The following is a 19,998-nucleotide window of genomic DNA, read 5'->3' on the forward strand; positions in this document are numbered from 1 at the left end:
TTAGAATAATCATCATCATAATTTTATAATTCAATCAACTGAACATTAAATATACATTCAATGTTCAGTTGTTCTTTACTGCCTAAATACAAGGATATTATTTTCAGGTTTTTGAATATTCAGGAATTATCTTGAAATTTTAAGAATACAGTTGCTGTTGCTTTTTCTTTGTACATTTATTAATCATTCTGTAAGCTGCACCCTTTTAATTCTACCCCATGGCGGGGCCCTTGCTGACTGGTCAGTTTTCGAGTTCTAATAGATAATTCTATGATTTTTCATAAAACATTACTTATTTGGGAAAACAAAGAGAGATAACTCTAAAAGTTTGGTAAAACTTGTGTTTTTTTCCTACAGAAATCAATGGAAAACGGAAAATATCTTTAAAACATCTTTCCCCCCGTGTCACAAAAATTCCTTTTTACAGGTTATAAGGAATGGTATTTTACAAACTCATACCAAAGCTTTTTGTTTAACCGGGGGGGGGGGGGGCATATGTTTATTGAACAAAAACCATAAATATGCCTATTTTCCACCATTCTCAAAGCGATATACAACTGGAACATAAAATTTTTTGGAAATATTTATGTTTTATTTATTTTCGTAAAACATAAAAAAAGATAAAAGGAACATTTAAAGATATCCAAGAATATTTCAAAATGCGGTGAAGCTTGAAACTCCTATTTCAATTGAAAATATCGTCTACTCCCCTTTTTCAAGAGCTGGAATTGTAGATAAATTACTGTTAAACGATGGTATTAAGACGATTTATCAATTCCCATTGAACTGTTTTTTTGCATGAAACAAAGATTTTATGGCCAAATATCTATTCATATTGAATTAAATGGTTCCAAAATGTAGGCGGGAATCGAGAGCTAGCGTGCGTGTTTCTTTGAAACTTTCTGCAAGTGAGCTACTTGGTCCTGCATAAGCAAAATCAATGGACAGCACAATAAAATTTTGGAAACCTCAATTCCAATTTCTCTCCGTACTGGAATTAGCATCTGAAAGTGAAGGAATTTCCCAAATCCAGTCGGGAGGACCGCTACACAGTCCATCCTGTCCAGTAGACAAAATCTTTCTCGGTTCTTCTTTCAGACTTGAAATATGAAATCTTTCTAATACGTTTTCGATCGCCTTGTTGATTTTCTCTTACGCCGCCATTTTACATAGACTACCGATCGCAGTTTTAGGCTACTGATCGCAGTTTTCAACGACGTATCTGATTGGTTTACAAGAAAACATCCAGTTTGCTATGATTGTTCAATATTTTTTTTATAGAATTTGAACTCTGACGTGACCCCTAATTGGATGTTGTAAGATGTTTGTGTAGATAGTATTCGAGCGGATTTAACATCTAATTTTAATTAGATTGTGCGAGTTGTGTAACATATTCCTCAGGCAATTCTTTTATTCCGAGAATTTTCACTTAAGAAATGAATGTAATAATTTTTTCTTTGATCGATGTAAAATTTGGACGGAAAACTTCATCAGTGCGCGTATTACATTCATTTCTTATCATTTAATTATGATTTTAAATTAATAAAATGAAAGAAGGATATGGAAATAACGAACAGTATTCAATCTCAAAGTCCATTAAACAAATATACAAAATAAGAGCAGAGCAAACACGGACCACCCAAACATCAGAGGTGGGATCAGGTGCCATGGACCTACTTTTGAGTTAACATGATGTGAAGTCCTAAGATGCATCAACTTACAAGATTTGATGATCCTAGCCTTTATAGTAAGCAAAATATGAACATTTTTATTAATTGTAAATTTAGGTCAACTTTAAAGTGAACTTGAGACCACGCCCTTTGCCCCAGGGTCATGCCTTGAACAATTTTTAATCTTCAACATATCCTTATCCTTGTATGTAAGTTTGGTGAAAATCTTCTTGGTGGTTCTGGAGAAGATTTTTTATAGCAACCAGTGCTTTTTGTTTTGTCTCCTGATTATCTCCCCTTGATTCAGGGTCCCTAACCCTTATTAAAGTATAAATGGTAGCCCTTGGCCAAGGATACCCTGTGACAAAGTTGACACTGATTGGCCAAGGGGTTCTCTGAGCTATGGCCCAGATTCTTAAAAGTTAACGCACACCGCACAAATGGCCATAGCATAAGCTCTTTGAGCCTTTGGCTCAGAAGAGCTAATAAGAGTAGAGCAAACACGGACTCCCGAAACATCAGAGGTGGGATCAGGTGCCATGGAGGAGTGAGCTCCCCTGCCGACCGGTCACACTCGCCGTGTGCTCGTTGTCATAATCAGGAAATAACGGAAAAAATCCGTGGTCAATTCAGTGTATAAATAATTGACAAACAATCGGTATGAAAAAACGTCAGTCAGCATTTCATTGAATGATAAATTGTATTTGCTAAGGGTCATTGTATCGGCCATAGAATTTACGAAATAATAACTTTAAACGAGACTGTTGATATTCTTGTTTCATCAACTTGCTTGTCAATAATTTACCTCGTTTAAGAAATTGTTCATACGTAAAGCATGCTTTTGGCAGGGTTCTCCATTATTTGAGATTTTACTGTGTTGCAGAGTTTACGCGAAGTACTAATATTTCGCAGTATTTTCGCGAACAAATTCCCAACTGAATCACAAACACACACATATTTAAAAATTGCTTATTCGTTAAACAAATGCTATGGTCGTACATATTGGTAAAAGGGAAAATATGTTCTGAAAAGCAGAGGAAATTCTGACCGATAGTCGAACTACTTAGGAAATTTTTGAAAGTAGATTTGCCGTGTTTAATTATCAGGCCTCTTGATTGAGTTACCGCATTACAAAAAAGGAACTTAAAAATATTAAAATATTTTAAAGAGTTCCTTGAACATGCTGAAATTTCAAAATTTTCGGCAATTTATTTACATCAATTAAATGACTACGGTACGATGTTATGTTTGACTAACAGTGCTTACATAACGTGGCTCTATAGGAAAGACATCCTGAAATATTTTTCATAAATAACAATGTATTCTATTGCAACTAGTTACTTGTGAATAAAAATATAGGTCAGATCCAGCATCTGAAGCAAGTCTGGTAGTGTCCATCCCTAGATGCATCATCCATGCAAGTTTGGTTCAGGTAGGGCTTATAGTTACTTGGAAATGAAAATATAGGTCAGATCCAGCATCCGAAGCAAGTCTGATAGTGTCCATCCAAAGATGCATCATCCATGTAAGTTTGGTTCAGGTAGGGCTTATAGTTACTTGGGAATGAAAATATAGGTCAGATCCAGCATCCGAACCAAGTCTGGTAGTGTCCATCCCTAGATGCATCATCCATGCAAGTTTGGTCCAAGTAGGGCTTATTGTTCCTTAGGAATGTACCTTTTCCTAAAACTTACCTGATCACTCGTCTTGAAAATGTCAGTCAGATCCAGCATCCGAAGCAAGTCTGGTAGTGTTCCTCCCTAGATGAACCATAGCTCTCATCAATATCTATCAGCATATGAAGTTTGATGAAAATATCTTGGATAGTTTCTTTGAAACTTAGCTTTGAACAGAGCTAAATGCAAAGTGTGACGGAAGGACAGAAGGACGGAAGACGGACATGACAAACACTATTATATGCCCCGGCCATATTCATAGCGGGGCATAAAAATAAGTTTGCTTACAACAGAGCGCAATTTGTACCCATGGGAATTCCAATAGATTGTTGGAATACCTGGTCTTGTTGGAATACCTGGTCTCCAAAAACCACATATATATTGTCAATCAGAAACTCAAGCATCTTCTTGATGTAATATAAATGTAATGAGTACATTAGTACATAAAGTAATTACATTAATGACAAAAAAACTCCTTCGAAGATTCAAGATTTGTTTGAAACCAAATTGACTGATCAGTAAATGAAATTGAAAAGGCATGCAGTGATAATAAATTTTATCCTTAACTCCATATCTATTACTTCAGATTTTACCATATTTGTAAATAATTATTTTCTTTTAGTCGTCACAATTCATGTCAGCTTTTCATCGTCGGAAACCCACGGATAAACTTGTCTATTTTAACTGAAAAGGGGAGATGATCCAAAAGTGCTAAAACCTGAAAATATCCAATATCTGACGCAACAACGGAGCAATGGACCAAGTGTTAATTTTTTGCGAGGGAGCAGACTCAAGGCGAACCACAATAAGAGCGAACGGCATCAAGGGCAAATGTATAGATATTTGCCTATCCTTATGTTTCAATTCCATATGAACTGGTCAGCTCAGCCCCCACCCCCAATAATAGCGAGCGCAGCAAGCGTCCCAAAGCGACGCTCGTAACTGTAAGCTCTAACGACTGCACATGTATTCTTAAGAATTTTTTGCTACAGTAATTTTAACCCACAATGCATCACTTAGCAAAGTTACATTCTTGCGAGAATCACGGCAAATGTTTCAGCACTGTTCAGTAGTTTCTTGGTATTTGTAACTTACATACAACGTCATGTAACGTCAGAGTCTAGATGCACCAAATGTCACGTGCGGTTTGACGAGCCCGATCTATATTAAAACAATTGAAGAGTTTGCGCTCACTCTAACGATCGCACCGTCAACAGATTACTTTTAAATTACTGTTTAAATTGTAATCAATGATAATTTTTAAGAAAAGTCAATTTTGTCTAAAAATTAATCTAACCTCTTTCAAAACTACATTGCTCTCACCTTCCAAGTTCAGTAAGTGCCTACGCGGTGTGGACGTTCTTTCCATGGGCTTACTTTTGCATTCAGCTGGAGGGCCTTGTAGTTGAACTTCTGACATTGTTCATACTGATATCGGCAGTATGAAATAATTGTCATCACCTTGATCAATACGAGTGTAGTAATTCCTTAGATTGATTGATTGTATGCTGTTTAACGTCCCTCTCCAGACCAGAATATTTCACTGATATGGAGACGTCACCATTGCCGGTGAAGGGCTGCAAATTTAGGCCTATGCTCGGCACTTACGGCCTTTGAGCAGGGAGGGATCTTTATCTTGCCACACCTGCTGTGACACGGGGCCTCGGTTTATACGGTCTCATCGATGGACCGCCCCATTTAGTCGCCTTTTACACCTTATTTTTCATCAGATTTTTCACTTCGTATACACGTGCTTGCATCCATAGTTCTGTTCTTGTGAATTCCTTTTATGCAATTTATGTCAGTTAACTCAGGACTTTGCAATAAATAATGAACATTTCTCCAATACAATTTTGCGAAGCGATCTGCCATGGAGGCTGCCATTTTTTTATTTTACTAGCGCCACCTATGAAAACTGCCCAGGGAGATAATTTTTACAAAGAATTGTAGCAAATTGCATTATTTGATTACCCTAAAACTTTGCAATTATTCATTTGCACAAAATTATTAAATTATATTTGATTTCTACTTTCCATCATTATTGTATTCATGTATTTTGATTTTCCAAATCCTGTTGGGTTTTAAGGAAATTATTTCATGAAATATACACTATATACATACGATGTATACAGAACACCCCCCTTTACAAATTTATCCCCAGCTGGGTGATGAATGAAGAATTACAGCAAAATCATTACTTATCATTTATTTTAGACCAAAATGAATATATTAAAATCAGATTTAATGAATGAAATGATTTTCACTGTACCGGCTTATTAGTACTTTCTGCCTGATTCTTACGTGGATCAGTACTTAAGTGCTAATGGAATCCAACATTTCAAAATTACCCCATACCACCGATCTAGCAACAGGTAGCTGAGCGTTTTGTACAGACAATCAAACAGGCAATGAAATGTAGCAGAAATCAGTCAGGCTGTATTAAGATTGATTGTAAATTGTTTAACGTCCCTCTCGAGAATTTTTCACTCATATGGAGACGTCACCGTATGCCGTTGAAGGGCTTCAAATTTTGATCTTTACTCGGCACTCAAGGCCATTGAGCAGCGAGGGATCTTTATCGTGCCAACGTCTGCCTCTGACACGGGGCCTCGGTTTTGAAGGTCTCATCCGAAGGACCCGCAACTTTCACTTCAAAGTGCCGAGCGCATGGCAAAGGAACAGTTGATATTTTGGTAGAGGGACTCTTGCTAATCATAATTATTTACTGAATTAGTGTATTTAATACCTAGGAGCAGAGAAGAAGATTTTTCAAAGATTAAATGCTTTTTCATTATATAATTAATATAGATCCCCGCCCTAACACCAGAACCCCTGACCCTGGGGCCATAACATTCACAATTTATGAAGAGACACTCTTGCTCATCATGACCGTTCACGGTAGCTCAGTCGGTAGAGCGCTCGCTCCGTGATCGGGAGGTCGTGAGTTCGCATCTCGGCCGCGAACGACCTAGTCGTTAGAATAGGTAGCAACTGTTCCTTCGCCATGCACTTTGAAGTGAAAGTTGCGGGTCCTTCGGATGAGACCTTAAAAAACGAGGCCCCGTGTCAGCGGCAGGCGCTGGCACGATAAAGATCCCTCACTGCTCAATGGCCCTTAGTGCCGAGTAAAGGTCAAAATTTGAAGCCCTTCACCGGCATACGGTGACGTCTCCATATAAGTGAAAAATTCTACAAAACCCAGGGACGTTAAACAATATTCAATCAATCATAACTATGAACTTAATATGTTTTTTTAATACCCAGGAGCAGAGAAGAAGATTTTCAAAGATTTAATGCATTTTCACTATATAATCAAAAGAGCCCCGCCCTAACACTAGGACCCCTGACCCTGGGGCCATAAAATATAAAAACTTGATAGAGCCACTCTTGCTCATCATAACTATGAACTTAATTTGTTTATTTAATACCCAGGAGCAGAGCAGAAGATTTTTAAAGACTCTGCATTTCCACTATATAATCAATAGAGCCCCGCCCTGACACCAGAACCCCTGACCCTCGGGCCATGAATTTCACAATTTTGGTAGAGGCACTCTTGCTCATCATAATTATTTACTGAATTAAGTGTATTTAATACCTAGGAGCAGAGAAGAAGATTTTTCAAAGATTAAAAGCATTTTCATTATATAATTAATATAATCCCCGCCCTAACACCAGAACCCCTGACCCTGGGGCCTTAAAATTCATAATTTATGAAGAGACACTCTTGCTCATCATAACTATGAACTTAATTTGTTTATTTAATACCCAGGAGCAGAGCAGAAGATTTTTAAAGACTTACTTCATTTTCACTATATAATCAATAGAGCCCCGCCCTAACACCAGAACCCCTGACCCTAGGGCAATGAATTTCACAATTTTGGTAGAGGACTCAATCCTGATTACAATCATACCAACAGTTTGACTGCTTGATGTCCAGGAGTAAAAAATATTTTTAAAAATTGCACTATTTTAGTGGTTTTTGACCCATCCCCCAGGGGGGATCACAGAAATTCACAATTTATGTTCCCCTTCACCCATAGATGCTTTATGCCAAATTTGGTTGAAATTGGTTCAGTGGTTTCAGAGAAGAAGCCTCTTTCAAAATTGTGAATGTCATGGCTTCTGGGATAAAACGCGAACCAATTTAAATTATTTGAAAGTTGTTATACTTTACTCAAATGACCTATGAGGCCCGCGGACCTCTTATCTAAGACATTCACAATTTTGAAAGAGGCACCATTGCTTATCATAATTATAAACTTAGCATGCTTACTCTACTAACTTAATACCCAGAGGCCCTTAACAAAAAAAAAAAGCTATAGTTTACTATATTAAATCAAAGTTTTAACGTTTTTATCGTAGTAATTCAAAGTTCCAAATTTTTTTACTAAAGTCAATCAAAGTTCCAAAGTTTTCACTACATTAAATCAAAGATCAAAAGTTTTCACTATAGTAAATACATGTTCCAAAGTTTTAACTTGGTATTATAGTTAACTATGGTAAACTATTATAGTTTGCTACAGTATTTTTTGTTAGGGGCAGATCCGAGTTACAAAAAGAGACTCCCCTGAACCTGGGGCCACATATTCCGGAATTTAGTCATAAAATGGTTGATTAATACGAGGACCGTTCAAAAATTACGCGGACTTGTTGCACAGAAAAAAATATTTGATGCATAATCGTGCAAAATGTCACACATAGTATAAAATAATCTTTATCTATATGGTCTTCAAAACCTCGTATCAAAATATTAAAAATTGGTTTCAATTTTGAGTGAGAGCCAGCACATAAGCCGGATCACAAATAAAGCCAACAGCTCCCTCAGCTTCCTACGCAGAAATATACCGACCAGGAACCAGCAGCTCCGGTCAGCAGCATACAAAGCAGTGGTACGTCCACAGCTTGAGTATGCTGCCAGCGTTTGGGACCCTCACTTGGTTACACTTATTAACCAAGTTGATGCTGTTCAGCGCAGAGCTGCAAGGTGGGTGATGTCGGATTTTAGAAGAACATCAAGTGTCACAGATATGCTACAAACCCTATGTTGGCGAAGCTTGCAACAAAGGGAAGCAGGGAGTGCAAGGCTTGTACTTATGTACAAGATCGTGCATGGACTAGTAGCCATCCCCTCAGTTCAATTCATCCCCCAAAGTAGGACTACCTGATCATCTCATTCCCTCACCTTTTATTTTCGCCAAATACAAACTACAAAAAATGTGTATAAATATTCCTTTTCCCTCTTACTATAGTTCAGTGGAACAGACTGCCGAGCATTGTTGTCTCGCTTCCAGATGTTGAACATTTCAAACTGGAAGTGAGCAAACTAATCATTTTATAGTGTTTTTACATCTTTTAATTGTGAATAACTATTTCTTAACTTTTTATCTTCACTAAAAATTTAATACTGTTCCCTTTTCACCGCTTTGAAATTTACTTTTCTATATTTTTTTAAACATTTTTTAATTAGCTGCGCACCCTACTCAGAGTACTCAAAACTTGAGGGCGGCATATAGAGAGAGATAGATAGATAGATAAAATTTTAAAAAGTTTTTGTATGTTTTTTATCGATTTATATTCACCCAACTTAATTCAAACTTTTTCCAGATTTACTGAAACTGAATTGAAACTGAATGATTATTTATACAGTCTATACCTTATTGAAGTTTGTCCTTTTATACTCGTATGTCGCCCCAGATGCTTTCTGAAACGCGACCGATGCAGTCTACAAATCCTTTGCCTTTGTATGAAGAATGCCAAAATCATAATCATCATCACCACCATTGTTATTATTGTTAAGAAGAATTAAGAAAGAGGAATTCATTAGATTTTATCCTACATTACATAAAGGCAAACGGATCCTGTGCGAAGAAGCATTAGGGCGAGTAGAAATGAGATCCTCTTGTTTAAGTTTAAGAATGACTTAACTAGTATATGTTCGGAAAGTTATGATTCGATTGTACTAAAACTATTCGATTATCATATATTTAGTTAAAGGCAAAAAAAATTATATCTGTATTGGTTAGAGGCCAGAAGAGCTCATGGACCAATGTGTTCGTCCGTCTGTTTTTAGAAATTCATGACACGTATCAGTCTAATACATCAGTCTCGGTGTCCCTTTTTAGCTCTACTGGTCAGAAACCAGTATGCGATAGTAATGCGTCCGTCGTCCGTCCGTCTGTCTGTCTGTAAACAATCTTTCAAATTGCTACTCCTCCTACAGTTTTGTTCTGATTTCAATATAACTTGGCACACAAGTAGACTACACTAAGGTACATAATTCTGTGTATCGGTTTCTGATTTCGATGAACGGTGTTGCCGTTGTTACTAAAAATAGAATTTTCTGTGAAATTCTTTCAAAATGCTACTCCTCCTACAGTTTTGGTCTCATTTCAATATAACTTGGCATACAAGTAGACTACACTAAGATACATAATTCTGTATATCGGTTTTTGATTTCGATGAACGTTGTTGCCGTTGTTACTAAAAATAGAAATTTCTGTGAAATTCTTTCAAAATGCTACTTCTCTCCTACAGTTTTGGTCTGATTTCAATATTACTTGGCACACAAGTAGACTACATTAAGATACATAATTCTGTATATCTGTTTTTGATTTGATGAACGATGTTGCCATTGTTACTAAAAATAGAAATTTCTGTGAAATTCTTTCAAAATGCTACTTCTCCTACAGTTTTGGTCTGATTTCAGTATAACTTGGCACACAAATAGACTACATTAAGATACATAATTCTGTATATCTGTTTTTGATTTGATGAACGATGTTGCCATTGTTTCTAAAAATAGAAATTTCTGTGAAATTCTTTCAAATTACTACTCCTCCTACATTTTTGGTCTGATTTCAATATAACTTTATAGCACACAAGTAGACCACACTAAGATGCATAATTCTGTGTATCGGTTTTTGATTTCGATGAACGTTGTTGCCGTTGTTGCTAAAAATAGAAATTTCTGTAAAATTCTTTCAAAATGCTACTTCTACAGTTTTGGTCTGATTTCAATATTACTTGGCGCACAAGTAGACTATGCTAAGATACATAATTCTGTATATCGGTTTCTGATTTCGATGAAGTGTTGCCGTTGTTACTAAAAATAGAAATTTCTGTGAAATTCTTTCAAAATGCTACTCCTCCTACAGTTTTGGTCTGATTTCAATATAACTTAGCACACAAGTAGACCACACTAAGATACATAATTCTGTTTATCAGTTTTTGATTTCGATGAACGGTGTTGCCGTTGTTGCTAAAAATAGAAATTTCTGTAAAATTCTTTCAAAATGCTACTTCTCCTACAGTTTTGGTCTGATTTCAATATTACTTAGCACACAAGAAGACTACACTAAGATACATAATTCTGTAATCGGTTTCTGATTTCGATGAACAGTGTTGCCGTTGTTACTAAAAATAGAAATTTCTGTGAAATTCTTTTAAAATGCAACTCCTCCTACAGTTTTAGTCTGATTTCAATATAACTTGGCCACACAAGTAGACTACACTAAGATACATAATTCTGTGTATCGGTTTCTGATTTCGATGAACAGTGTTGCTGTTGTTACTAAAAATAGAAATTTCTGTGAAATTCTTTCAAAATGCAACTCCTCCTACAGTTTTGGTCTGATTTCAATATAACTTGGCCACACAAGTAGACTACACTAAGATACATAATTCTGTGTATCGGTTTCTGATTTTGATGAACGGTGTTGCCGTTGTTACTAAAAAAAGAAATTTCTGTGAAATTCTTTCAAAATGCTACTCCTCCTACAGTTTTGGTCTGATTTCAATATAACTTGGCCACACAAGTAGACTACACTAAGATACATAATTCTGTGTATCGGTTTTTGATTTCGATGAACAGTGTTGCTGTTGTTACTAAAAATAGAAATTTCTATGAAATTCTTTAAAAATGCTACTCCTCCTGCAGTTTAAGTCTGATTATAATATAATGTGGCATGCAAGTAGACTATACTAAGAACATAAAGAGACTTAATCAAGGATCATTATTTTTTTATTTCTGTGGTAAAGTTTTAATACCCAACTGCTTAAGAACTTTTCCCTTCCATTGTTATAAGAACAAACCAGTAGAGCTTCAGTCTCGACAGAGACTTCTGGTTTTCTACAGCCCCAGCACAGTCGACATTCATTGACCAATAATAAGGTTTCTGACTCGCCCTTCTCACACCGGCCACTATCACGATCACGCATCACCTTTCAACACTAACCCGGTTCTTTTAAACAAATTGATTTTTCATTTCACAACCGGTCACGGTAGCCTAGTGGAAGAGCGTTCGCTTCGTGACCGGAAAGCCTGGCTTTGATTTTCGTTCACATCGCTGCGTCATATCTAAGACGTGTACATAGGGACTGTTTCTTCGCCAAGCGCTCGGCACTTAAAGTGAGAGTCATGGGTCTTGGCCAAAATCTAAAACTTCGTATATTATCAATTTTGCATAGAAACTAATGTAAAATTGCCAATTCAGGAAGTAATTATTTTTTTGGCCAAAATTTTGTATTCGTCATTAGTGTGACTGTATCAAATCAAAGTACTGAAAGTACTGAATCGAGGTGACGCATGGGGTTGAAATGACAGATTGAAAGTAATGAAAGGAGATTGGTGTATTGAATTTATGTAAAAGTTAAAAGCATTTAAACTCTTGAACAGTGGAAGATATAGACTCCACATAAGGTATGCATACTCCACAAATTAAGCCCTTTCAAATGATGTCAAGGAATTTGTGACCTTAACAGTGATTCATAGCTTTAAATTGTTTTTTTTTTTAACTTTCACTTTAACTTTTGAACCTTGAGAGATTAAGTTTTCATATTTGGTGTGCAGACTCCACTGATCAAACTTTTTCAAATGACACCAAGGTCAATCACCTTGTGACCATGATTGTGACCTTTATGCTAAATATCTCTTTTCCCGAATTTTGTTGTCGCTGGTCGCATAATGTTTCACATACACATCTTATTCTTTCATTTCTTTGTACCATTAATTTTTTGTTACCAGAAGTTAGGTTCAGGACACACAAACAAAAGTTTGTTCCAATGGAGAGAAATTTTGTAAATTGTTATACTTAAATCTGGCAGAGAGAAAGCATTTTCTGATCAAACTGAAAGCTTGAAATCATGATTATCCATTACAGAGGTTCACTCTAAAAAAAAGATAACAAGGACTGACAAGGCAACTTTCTTTTTTTGTTTCTAGAATTTGAAAGGTGGTGTTGCAGAAAAACATATCATTTAAACTTGTGATACTTTGTAAGAAAATGAAGTCATAATTCAATTCATTCCAATGTTTATTGACTGTACTTAAAGATAACTATGTATAACATGGACTAGAAAAATTTGTTGGCAGTAAACATAATTGCTAGCATGTGCAACAGAAGTTTTTCAAAAAAGGGATTACCAGTATTAACATGTAAATACATATATATATCTTTAAAAAACATAAAAGGTATATAAAATAATGTAGCAGAAAACATTGTCAGTTCTGTATCAAAGAATCAGCAAAAATATATTTTTTAAAATTATACCGTTATGATCTGGATATTTTTATGTCAATTTTGTTTTGTGAATGTGGGGCAATATGTTGTTTTTAATTTTTGAGTTCCAATATTTTGCCAATGATCACTCCTTTGTTTACATTTTCTTACTGTTTAATGATTTGAAGCAAATTATATTATAGTGAGTGTAATGAACTCACATAATTGCTAAAATGTATCAATAGCAGAAATATCCAGATTTACGGTATTCAGTAAAACATTATCAATAGCACTATAGTAATAGTGTATGGGCAAGGCAATTGAACATAAATGTTGTAGAATGTAACACATAAATGGCACAGCACATTATTAGTACTTACAAAGAAGTAACACCATTGGCTTTTATGTAAGTGAGAACATGTCTCTGATTGGCAGGATGTTTGAAAATTGGCACAAAATGCATAATAATATAAAACAAATACAATTCTAAGTTCTACATATCTACACTAAAAATGTCTAAATGTACTGACAAAATTAGAAAAAAGAAAACAATAAAAATTACATACAAGTTAACAGAGTGTTTAGAACAATGTATTTATAAAATGTTTCTCAAAAGCTGCAATGCATTTGATTGAGATGCCAGAGTTTGAATTTAAACAAACCTATGTTTACAAGCACAAAGCAAAGATATACTAGTACTAAGATTGTAAAGAGAAACTTATACAAATAGCAATATTTGTACATACATTCCAATGTTATCATTAACTTAACAAATGTGTAAAGTGATTGGATGGTGAACACAGTAGGTAACCTGTACACAAAATAAAATTAACCACATTTGAAACAGCTATGTACATGTTTATCAGTATCATCCAAACATGTCCAAGTGTACAGAAATATACAAGTAATACAAAATAATAATAATAATGAAACATGGAGTATACAACTGATATTGTTATCACAAATGAATGAGTAAAATGGTCCCTGATTAGTAGCAGTACTTATCATAAGCACTAGAATCCCTTTATATCAATGTTGTTGTAATATATTTAACATCTAAAAAAAAGGAAAGGAACACTGAACATATAGAATGTGGTGGAAATATATACATTATGCTGAATAATAGCTAAACTAAGTAACCATAATGGTTAAACTTCATAGCTAAACAAAACAACAAATATCCTTGAGTATCATCATGTGAAAAAATAACAAAATTACATAAAGAAGAGGATATGAACAAGTCGGTATGCATGCAGGCTAACATCTCTAAGGAAAATGCTAAGATCACATGTATGTAAACTGAGGTAAAAAAAAAACCCTGAGTAGGTAAACAAGTCATGATGATACAATGCTCTATATACATTAAATATATACATCTTCTCAATGGACTTGTCACATTAATTCAGCAAGAAGGTTACAACTGTGGTTAAAGGAATAGGAACAAAAACAGTGTACTAATCTTGTATGAATGGATTTAAAATGGAAAATGTCAAAGATTATATATAGTATGAAACTTAAGTAATGTACAATACGGTATACCTGTTATTTATTTTTTCACAGGAAATAAGAACATACAAGTTTATTTATCAAGAAATGTTGTTTTAACATTTAAGGAAGACCTAGCGTACTGTTTGTAGCACATGATGTCAGTGACATATAGGAGATACAAGAAATCTGTTGTACGAAATATTTTAACAATGAATATATGGTACATAAAGGCTGAAGAATTTGTACTTTTGTGAAAAGTTAGCAATAAACATTGTTGATGGATAAATTAAATGATGGCAATATAGAACAGTTTGATTTGCTTAAAATGGCATATCGAGATAAAAAGGTAACAAATACACAACCACACAAGAACACATCAATGGTATTTACAAATCAGATATGTTGAGAGAAGCATAATTTAATACAAGTTAGGTTGTAATGTGAACAGTCTATATACATGTACATCATGCATTTTGAATTGTTCAATGAAAAATCCCAATTCTTCTCAAGTTTAAAAATCACTAATAAATCTGTTGTAAAATAAAAACAGTTAAAAATACAAGGGGAATAATGGGGTAAACAACTTCATTATAAAACTAAATGAATTACACTTGAAAGCAATTCTTCGGCTGGAAACTGTTTTGAAGAAAGTTATGTGTCTAGTAAATACCTCCACCCCAATTCTAATCAAATGAACTTCCTTGTTAACTGCAGTACAAGTTACAAATGAAAAGGAAGAATACAGAAATGTCAGGAAACTTCACAGGGTTTTGGAAAGGAAGATCTATATTGACAGGACAGAGAGCACATTTATTTGGATTTGCCGACGGAGATGATCTTTTCCACTGTCGAGTCTTTGAATACAAAAGAGCACTGGAGTGGAAGTTTCTTTTCCATCTCGCTCTCCAAGTTTTCGAGAGTGCAATCCAATGCTTTGGACATCATTTCAAGAGGTACATCATAAGTTAGGTAGTCATCCTTTACATTCATGAGGAGGGAGATGTGTAGTTCTGCTTTATGAAATCCGATGACGGATCCCTGAACCTTTACTACTGGCGGCTCACATTCCTGGAACAGAGAAGAATACTTTAAAATAATAGACTCAATGAGCATTATTTTATTTAAGAATTGCTTGTAATTTTTGAAAGCAGTACATTATATAATAGAATAATAGTATATTAATAGAAAGAGTGTATTTTTATTGTTGCAATACATTAAACAGGGATAAAATAAAGACACAAAGTGCCAGTGATGGAACAATTTAGCTGATTTAACCCCCCAACCCCCTCTTTAAAATGATAGGAATGAAAATAACTTAGCTGGAAGACTTAAATATTATAGGCGCGTTTGCTATAATAATATGGTTTTACTGTAAATAGATACCATTTTGTATCATATGATTTATAACATAAATGCCTTTGAAACAAGTTTATGAATTAAAATTGGGAGTACAATCTTACTTCAAGAACACTCTTAGAAGTCGTTGACACAGAGATCTCTTCATTGAAGCTGGTCACAACAACATTGGTTATAGACAAGTATTTCCCAACAATGGATGAGTCACTCAAGTCCCTCCACAGGGAAACTTTAATGCTGTCAGTGTCGTCTTTGAGAGAGACACTCTTTACAGAGACATCCACTCCCTTCACCTTCACAGTTTTGGTCATATCCTCCTTAAATGAGAAAAATCAGATTAGGACATAAGAATATGCTAATTTAAAAAGCAGGGTAGTTGACAATATAATAAAACAATTTGTTTAATTAAGGATGTGTATCCAATATTTCACAGTTATTCTGCATAGGAATTAAGCTAAAATGACTGACTGTATGTTAAAATCTGTAAGAGTAGTGGATATGAAATTAAAGTTCTTTAAGTTAATACGGGTACTTACAGACACAATTCTGCCCTTGACAGAGACCAGGGACTTTACTGGTGATGTCTTGATGTCCTTAATGGGACGAGTCATAGCAGGTGGTGGATTTGCAATCCTCGCACCTTTCTCCATAGTTGCATGTGGAACCTCCATGGCTCCTGTTTTCATGACTTTTGTGTTTTTGGTAATAATGACTGTCGGTTCATTTTCATTCTTGTAGATGTAATTCATCAGAATCACGGCGTTGTCTGCAGTCAGGGATTTGAGTTTCGTGGTGTCATATACAGTGCCCTTCATGGCATCTGTTGAATCAGCTAGTCCAACTGTGGCACATTCCTTTTTTTCTCCATTGTCTGTTTGATACCTTTGAATAGTACCAACTCCACACACTTTCACTTTAAGGGGTTGCGAGTAGGGTTTATTTCCCTTGCTCTCTCTCTCTCAGTTTAGCAACTGTTAGCATCTGTAATAAAAGAAAAAAAACATGATTTGTTTTTTATGTTACAGGAAATTATCAGCTTATTATTATTTCTTTATTTTTAAATGAAAATTTCAAATATTCAATTAATTAAGAAAAATAAGTACCCTAAATAATGCTGTCAAATCACTTTAAATTTGGATGGGTGTGAAATAGTAGCAAGAAAAGTGAATTATTAGGTACAGTTTGTATATCATACAGGCAGTATGATGTTGAAGGTGAAATACACAATAATACATTTGTATTGCTACATTATTTATGTTTATTCATTCTAATTAGGGTCAGTCGAGTGTCCCTCTTTTTAAGGACCAGGATTAGAATTTAAGAACTGAGTGAATTTATGTCAGTGCAATATACAGGGGCTTATGATCTGAAAAGTAAGCCTCAAGTGTCCCCCAACTTTGAATTTGAGTTTCAGGAATGTTTGTGTATATGTGATCAAGTGCAGATTCATAGTCAGTTGTGGAACCTGTAGGTAGGTATCTTAAATTGAAGTGGGACATGAATTCAATGATGTTTCCTGCTTGTGATGAAAGATTGTCAGCATTGAAGTCTCCAGTCAATACAACATGGTTGGAATCTTTCAAACAGTCTTGAAACATATTTTGAAGCATGTTTTTCACAGTTTTCAGATTGGCCTTTGGTGGGATATACAAAAACATAAATAACAATAACTTTCCGCTGCGAATTTCAATAAGCAAGGAAAAGATTTGAATATTCTGTTCTCCTCTTTTGGTGATTTTTTGAACAGTTAATGATTCCTTCACATAAAAAGCAAGACCATATGATGGTCGTTGGTTGCTATGTTGTGGAGAATCAAACCTATACATTGTATATCCTGGCAAAGAAAGTGTGTCAGCATCATCAGTTTCGATAAGTCTTGTTTCAGAAATTGCTAATACGTCTGAACTCATAAGGTTGAAATCCTTCTCCAAATCATCCTTGTGCTTATGAAGTGATCTTATGTTGAATGATGTTAAAACTGTAGATTGAGGGTCCTTTCTACCCAAATTATCAATACACATTTCCATCTTTCCCTCACATCTAAGCCTGTTCATCTCTTCTAACACAGCTGGTGACAGTGAAATCTTTTTTTCATTCAAATTTGTGATGTGTAGGTTCTCAATATGTGTAACCCTACTGAGTCCCACATAATGCATATGGTCATTTTTTCTTGTTCCAAAATTTATAACTGCAGACTTCATAGTTGAGCCTTGTGCTTTGTGAATAGTTTTGGCAGCCCCTAACCTTAGAGGAAACTGTCTTCGTTTAACATGATATGTACCATTCATCTGAATTTGAAATTGCCTTGTTATTTCTAATATCGGTGTCCAAGTTTTTTCAATTTCACCTTTGAATAGTCTTGCATATTCCTTGCGCAACTCCTTCCCAATGTTTTCATCATCAAATTGCACCCAAACGATGCTACACCTTGTTGATCCTTGCACGCGATAATCAAAGAGTTTAACTGTACATGATGCACCATTTGTGATTCCATCTTGAACATTAACATTATTGGTTATTTCAGCTGGAACTCCAATAACCAAACACAATACAGATGATAACCCCAGTGTTCTGGCAGAATCATCAGGAACTCTTGCTAACACTTTGGATTTTACAGCTTCTTCAGATGCTCCAATAACCCAGTCTATAGCATTTACACTGATTTTCTGCAAATCATCTGCCATGTCATATATTTTGTTATTGTATGACTGTACTTCATTTCTTGTGGTAAACAAATGGGGTATATTTTGTGTATCTGCAGTCTCAGACTTCACACATTGATGTAGTACAGTAATGTCTTGTTCTGTTTGATTTCCTTCTCGCAATCTATTCAGTAATTCAGCAAATATCCTGTCATCCCTTTGGCGCATAATTATGGTTAATTCAAACAGTTTGAAATTGTCTCTCCACAAATTTGCTGCCAATGGACCATACTCTTTATTAGGCTGAGAAAAAATCCAACCATCCATGACAGGTTTCAGCTGAAACAGGTCGCCTACTGCAACAACACTTAGTCCTCCAAAGGGCAATGTGCATCCTTTAATTTCTTGCAGTCTAAGGTTTACAAAGTTAAACATGCCATGACCAACCATGGAAATTTCATCTATGAAGATTACCTTTAGGTTCATGTATCGAGTACGCATAGTATTCAATTGTTGCATGTCTAATGGTTTGTAAGCAAATCCTCTACCTGACTGGAATGCAGAATGCTGCATGAATTGTAGACCCATTTATGTTATGAGCTGCCTTTCCAGTTGGTGCACAGAGAAGAACATGCAAATTGTCTGGATTTTCATGAACTTGGTGAGAATAAAATTTTAGCAAGGCTTGATAAAAGGGCTCGTGTTAGAACGCTCTTTCCAACTCCTGCTCCACCAGACAAAAAAGCGTACAAAGGCTCTTTCTTGGTTTTCAGCCAGTGTAACACATGATAAAAGAATTCCCTTTGCTGTTGATTAAGGTTTCTTAACATTTCCCTGTATGGTATGTCCTCCATTTCCCCCATTTGGGAAATTTCCTCATCCAGATTTTTCCGTTGAATTCCAAGCTCTAGGCCTATGTCATAATCTGGTGCATGTTTTCCAGGATCAAAACAACCCCATTTACTTGAAAGTGTTGATCCTTCTTCTCTATCCATTTCTTCCTCATGTTCTTTTGCTGGTGCAATAAAATCTGTACACAAATCCTCTGCATCTACATTTAAAAGCACCTTTTCTATATCATTCAAAGCCTTTCCCCCTTGCTGATACTCAGAAAGCTTCTGTTGAATTTGAATTTCACAAGCTCTGTATCTTGCTTCAAAAGACTCGTATTTACTGATCAAATCTTTTCTTCATTTCTCCATGGAGTAAATAACATTAGAAGTTCACGATAATGTTTCTCGCTGTCTGTTTCAACATCAAAATTTACCCATCTTAAAACCATGGTTTTTTTTCTTTTGACAATTTCTGTACCATTTCTGAACATGTAACTCTGAGCAAATTCACATGAATCTATTGTGACAGATATTGCATCATCAGAAGTCTCTTCATCTGGCTCATTTTCAGGCAATTCTTCTGAAGTGTTCTGTTTGATTTTCTCCTTGTGATACTTTACATGAAACCAAGAGACAAAATCAGCAAGACAGATTCCTTCAAGAGCTTTTGGGCGTTGTTGATACAGTTTTGTGATATTGCCAGCTTCAATATCTGTACTGCCCTCTTTCAGCTCTTCTAAAACATGTCTAGGTTTCAATAACACAACACGTTCATCTATCGGAGCAGTACTAATAAAAGTCACAGACCTTGATGTATGGCGCAATGGCATTTGAAG

General features: G+C 35.3%; 1 pseudogene; it reads right to left on the reverse strand.

Moving 5' to 3' along the window:
• Window positions 1-15,052: 15,052 nt before the first annotated feature.
• LOC134262050 (uncharacterized) lies at window positions 15,053-16,668 on the reverse strand (annotated as a pseudogene).
• Between the last annotated feature and the right edge of the window lie 3,330 nt (window positions 16,669-19,998).

The sequence above is a fragment of the Saccostrea cucullata genome, unplaced genomic scaffold (genome assembly GCF_032062105.1).
Source record: "Saccostrea cucullata isolate Sc308-1 unplaced genomic scaffold, CSIRO_AGI_Scuc_v1 ctg12248, whole genome shotgun sequence".
Taxonomy (NCBI): domain Eukaryota; kingdom Metazoa; phylum Mollusca; class Bivalvia; order Ostreida; family Ostreidae; genus Saccostrea; species Saccostrea cuccullata.